The sequence below is a fragment of the Pseudophryne corroboree genome, chromosome 3, assembly GCF_028390025.1.
Source record: "Pseudophryne corroboree isolate aPseCor3 chromosome 3, aPseCor3.hap2, whole genome shotgun sequence".
In the NCBI taxonomy this organism is placed as follows: domain Eukaryota; kingdom Metazoa; phylum Chordata; class Amphibia; order Anura; family Myobatrachidae; genus Pseudophryne; species Pseudophryne corroboree.
The window spans coordinates 626,507,066-626,513,065 of NC_086446.1; the positions used below are offsets into that span (position 1 = coordinate 626,507,066).

The 6,000-nt window shown below is 47.4% G+C and overlaps 1 protein-coding gene across 3 annotated transcripts in view; it reads right to left on the minus strand.

The window, feature by feature from the left end:
• The window catches only part of FAS (Fas cell surface death receptor), a 224,471-nt gene that overhangs the window by 98,126 nt on the left and 120,345 nt on the right, over positions 1 to 6,000 (minus strand). The window lies entirely within an intron of this gene.

Below are 6,000 nucleotides of genomic sequence, written 5' to 3' on the forward strand. Positions count from 1 at the left end.
AGACCTCAGTTGTAGGAACTGTGCCCAGGGAGACTGACATTTCGAGGAAAGAAATTACTTAACTAGTGGTGAGATATCTAACAACTCACACCCTTAACCATGCCGCACACATGGCATTCAACATAACACACGCCAACAGGCATGAACCAATTGCAGCAACACGCTGAAACCAAAGTAACACAACTTGTGTAACTCTAATAACTAAACTGCAGGTAAAGTACGCACTGGGACGGGCACCCAGCATCCTCTACGGACTAGGAGAAAAGGATTTACCGGTAGGTTATCAAAATCCTATTTTCTCATACGTTCTAGAGAATCCTGGGGATGACATCAAGACCATGGGGTCTATACCAAAGCTCCAGTACAGGCGGGAGAGTGCAGATGATCCTGCAGCACCGATTGACCAAACTTGAGGTCCTCATCGGCCAAGGTGTCAAACTTGTAGAACTTAGCAAATGTGTTTGACACTGACCAAGTAGCTGCTCGGCAAAGTTGCAATGCAGAGACCCCCCGGGCAGCCGCCCAGGATGAGCCCACCTTCCCAGTGGAGTGGGACTTTACCGACATCGGTAACGGCAATCCAGCTATAGTATGAGCTTGCTGAATCGTATATTTCTAATCCAATGTGCAATAGTCTGCTTGGAAGCAGGACAGCCAATCTTGTTGTGATCATACAGGACAAATAGAGTCTCTGTTTTCCGTATACGAGCCATTCTAGCAACATAGATTTTCAAAGCTCTAACCACATCTAGAGATTTTGAATCAGTGAATGTGTCAGTAACTACTGGCACTACAATAGGTTGGTTTATGTGGAAAGATGAAACCACCTTCGGAATAAAATGTTGACGAGTCCTCAACTCTGCCCTATCTTCATGGAAGATCAGGTAAGGGCTCTTGTGAGACAAGGCCCTCAATTCAGACACCCGCCTTGCGGATGCCAAAGCCAAAAGCATCACCACTTTCCAAGTGAGAAATTTCAACTCTATCTTTTGTAGAGGCTCAAACCAATCCGATTGAAGGAACTGCCATACCACGTTAAGGTCCCATGGTGCCACTGGAGGCATGAATGGAGGTTGGATGTGCGGAACCCCTTTCACAAAGGTCTGAACCTCTGGAAAAGAGGCCAATTGTTTCTGGAAGAACACTGACAAGGCCGAAATCTGGACCTTGATTGATGCCAATCGGAGGCCCGCCTCCACACCATCCTGTAAAAAATAGAGAAAACGTCCTAAATTAAACTCTTCCGTAGGAGCTTTCTTGGAATCACACCAAGATACATATTTTCTCCAAATACGGTGGTAATGTTTCGACGTTACTCCCTTTCTGGCCAGAATAAGGGTGGGGATGACCTCCACAGGAATACCCTTCCTGGCTAGGATACGGTGCTCAACAGCCATGCCGTCAAACGTAGCCACGGTAAGTCTTGGTACACACACAGCCCCTGCTGCAGCAGGTCCTCTCGAGGAGGAAGAGGCCGAGGATCTCCTATGAGTAACTGCTGAAGATCTGGGTACCAAGCCCTTCTTGGCCAGTCTGTGGCAATGAAGATTGCTCGAACCCTTGTTTTTCTTATGATCTTGAGTACTTTTGGAATCAGCAGAAGTGGAGGGAAGACATACACTGACGGAAACACCCACTGGGTCAACAGTGCATCCACTGCTACTGCTTGAGGGTCTCTCGACCTGGAACAGTATCTCTGAAGCTTCTTGTTGAGACGAGATGCCATCATGTCTATTTGAGGAACTCCTCAAAGACTTGTCAACTCTGCGAAGACGTCTTGGTGGAGGCCTCACTCTCCTGGATGGAGATCATGTCTGCTGAGGAAGTCTGCTTCCCAGTTGTCTACTCACGGAATGAATATTGCCGACAGAGCTTGTAGATGTTTTTCTGCCCAGCGGAGGATTTTTGTCGCCTTTGCCAGTGGCGCTCTGCTTTTTGTTCTGCCCTGTCTGTTTATGTATGTGACTGCTGTTACATTGTCCGCTTGGATCTGCACAGGACGGTCTTGAAGAAGATGTACCGCTTGTTGAAGGCTTAGCTCCAGAACGTTTATGTAAAGGCAGGCTTCCTGTTGTGACCAACGTCCCTGGAAGTTTTCTCTCTGAGAGACTGCTCCCCAGCCTCAGAGACTTGCATCCGTGGTTACCAGGACCCAGTCCTGAATCCCGAACCTGCGTCCCTCTAGTAGGTGAGAGCTGTGTAACCACCACATGAGCGAAATCCTGGTTTTTGACGACAGGATAATCTTTCTGTGCATGTGTAGGTGTGACCCGACCACTTGTCCAACAGGTCCCACTGGAATACTATGGCATGGAACCTGCCAAACTGTATGGCCTCGTAAGCTGCTACCATCTTCCCCAACAACCGAATGCACTGATGGATCGTCACACTTGATGGTTTCAATATCTGTTTTACTATTTTCTGGACTTCCACTGGAAGAAATACTCTCTAAACTTCTGTGTCCAGAATCATCCCGAGGAAAGACAACCTTGTCGTCGTTCCAACTGTGACTATGGGTAATTTATGATCCACCCGTGTTGTTGGAGTATTGACAGAGAGAGTGATATGTTTTGTAACAACTGCTCCCTGAATCTCGCCTTTATCAGGAGGTCATCCAGATAAGGAGTTATATTGACTCCTCTCTGACGAAGGAGATCCATCATCTCCGCCATCACCTTGGTGAATACCTTCGGCGCCGTGGAGAGACCGAAATGTAACAACTGGAATTGGTAATGGCAATCCTGAACCGTGAATCTCAGATAAACCTGGTGAGGACGATAAATGGGAACATGTAGGTAAGCATCCTTCATGTCCACCGACACCAAGTAGTCCCCCTCCTTCAGACTGGCAATCACTGCCCGAAGTGATTCCATCTTGAACTTTAACCTTTTTAGGTAACCATTCAGATCCTTTCGATTTAGGATCAGTCTGATCGAGCCGTCCGGCTTCGGAACCGCAAAGAGGCTTGAATAAAAACCCCTCCCTTGTTGTGACAACGGTACCAGGACTATGACCTGGTCTTGACATAATTTTTGGATTGCCGCTGTTACTGCTTCTCTTTCTGACGGAGAAACTGGCAAGGTCGATTTGAAAAATCGGCATGGGGGAACGTCTTGAAACACCAGCTTGTATCCCTGGGATACTATTTGCAACACCCAGGGATCCAGGCCAGACAGAATCCAATCCTGGCTGAAGAGTCTGAGACGTGTCCCCACACGAGCGGTCTCCCGCAAGGGAGCTCCAGCATCATGCTGGGGATTTGGCAGAAGTAGGGGTAGACTTCTGCTCTTGGGAACCTGGAGCCGCTGTGGACTTCTTTCCCCTTCCCCTACCTGCAAAGAAGGGGGAACCTCTCGTCTTTTTGTATTTATTGGGCCGAAAGGACTGCATTTGCGGGTGATAGGTCTTTTTTGCCAGTGCAGGCGCAGAGGGCAAAAATGTCGACTTACCTGCGGTAGCCGCCGAGACTAACGCATCCAGGCCATCGCCAAATAAGGCCTCACCTTTATATTGGAGAGCCTCCATGCTTCTTTTGGAATTTGCATCCGCGTTCCACTGGCGAATCCACAACGCCGCGGCCTGTGAACTCAAGAGTCCAATATCCTTCATTGCTTCCAGCATGTAGGCGGCAGCGTCCTTGATATTCCCTAACTTAAGGAGTATCTCATCTTTATCAATCGTGTCAATTTCTGATGACACGCTTTCTGACCATTTTTCAATAGCGCGACTCACCCATGCGCAGGCAATAGTGGGCCTAATCAGTTCAATGTCGTTTCCATTTTGCGGTCTGCCGGCTCTTTAAGAGCAGGGAGAATTACTTTCTTTGTCAACCTGGAAAGTGCACTGTCTAACACAGGGGGTGACTCCCACTTTTTCCTGTCCTCAGCCGGGAAAGGGTAAACTATGTGAATCCTTTTGGGAATACGAAATCTTTTATCAGGATTCAACCACATCCCTTCAAACAGAGCATTTAGTTTGTGTGAAGGGGGGAACGTGACTTTGGACTTCTTTTCCTTACATAAATATGCCTTCCCCTGAGGTACAGGAGTGGTTTCTGTAACCTCCAACATGTCCCTTATAGCCACAATCATATATTGTATATTTTTTGCCAATTTATGATCTATCTCTCTGGATTCACTATCGTCGACACAAGAGTCAGAATCCGTGTCGGTATCAGTGTTTACAACATTTGCAAATGGTCTCTTATGTGACCCAGAGGTGCCGCCCGCATAAGGAATAACTTCATCCTGAAAAATCACATCTTCCACAGATTTTCTCCAGCATGCAGCCTTAGATTCAGACTTATCTAATCTACGGTTAATCAGATGCATACTGTCACGTATCTCTTTTACCCATGCAGGCTCTTGGTGTGCCGGTAGCGCTACCACATTACAACTCTGTGTCCCTAAAATGGCTTCCTCCAGGGAGGAACTCCGTGCCTCAGACATGCCTCACACGTGTACAGCACACCAACAGACACACTGGGACTTATTTTGGGGACAGACCCACAGTAAAATCTGTCAGAGGGACACAGGATAGAAGCAGCCAGTTCACAATCCCAGCGCCAGTATTTCCTGTGAACACAGTATGTCCACAGCCTAACAGCGCTTTTTAAATAGTAATATACACTATCAAATGCACCACAATCGCTTTGTGCCCCCCCTTAATAGCACCCTGTACTTGTCAGAAGCGGAGGAGAGGACCAGCGTGTTCTCTGCAGCCTGAGGAGAGAGGGAAAATGGCACTGAGTAGTGTGCTGGCTGCCTGAGGAAGAAGCTCCGCCCCCGCAATGGTGCGTCCTTACACTGTAATATTTATACTGGCGGGGGTAGGGCTGTGCCAGCGGCAACTTATGCCCCCTTTTATCCAGTTTGAGGTAATTTTTTTGCTGCCCAGGGGGCCTCCCCCCCGCGCCCTGCACCCTGTAGTGCCTGTGTGTGTGGGCAGCAATGGCGTGCTGCGCTCCCGCCAGCCGCGCCACACCTCAGCCGTCACTTACTTGTTAGAAGATCATTCTTCTTATACTCACCTGTCTTCTGACTTCTGGCTCTGAGAGGGGGGTGACGGCGTGCTGTGGGAGTGAGCATCTAGACACGGCTAGCGTTCAGTTCCCTTTAGGAGCTAATGGTGTCCTGTCAGCCAGAAGCAGAGCCATGAATCTCTGAGGAACTTGGTTCTACTTTTGCCCCCTCAGTCCCACGAGGCAGGGAGTCTGATATCAGCAGATCTCCCTGAAAATAAAAAACCTAGCATAAGTCTTTTCAGAGAAACTCAGTAGAGCTCCTCAGAGTGCATCCAGTCTGCCTGGGCACATTTCTAAAACTGAGGTCTGGAGGAGGGGCATAGAGGGAGGAGCAAGTTCACACTCAATGAAACGTCTTTAGAGTGCCCATGTCTCCTGCGGATCCCGTCTATACCCCATGGTCTTGATGTCGTCCCCAGCATCCTCTAGGACGTATGAGAAAAATAAGTTCTTCTTGGAGGCGGTGTACTAACAACCCTGATGTTTTTTGAGGCAAATATAGTGTTGCAAAAGAATGAAAATATATAACTGTATTCGTAAAACAAGTGTATCAGGCTTATTTTGGACATCACATAAGCCAGCAAAACAAGATATGGGTGCCTCGCAAAGTTTGTAAAACCTGTGTGGAATCACTCCGCAATTGGATTAAAGGTGATCGAAAAGGACTTCATTTCGGCATACCTATGATGTGGTGTGAGCCAAAAGATAACTTGAGTGACTGATAATTGTGTGCTGTAAATATGAAGGGTATGAATCTATTTAAGAAATGCAAATGGGAATACCCAAGTACGAATTCTGCAAAGCAACCGATACCACATAGCAAAGATTTACCTGTACTATAATTCAGATATTTGTGAGAAATTGAATGTGATGATGTGGAAATGTTAATTTCATCCAGCGCAAGAGACAACACAGATGACAGTGAGTTAGAAGAAAGTTCCTCTACTCCAAACAAATTTTCTCAAAAGGAACTAAAC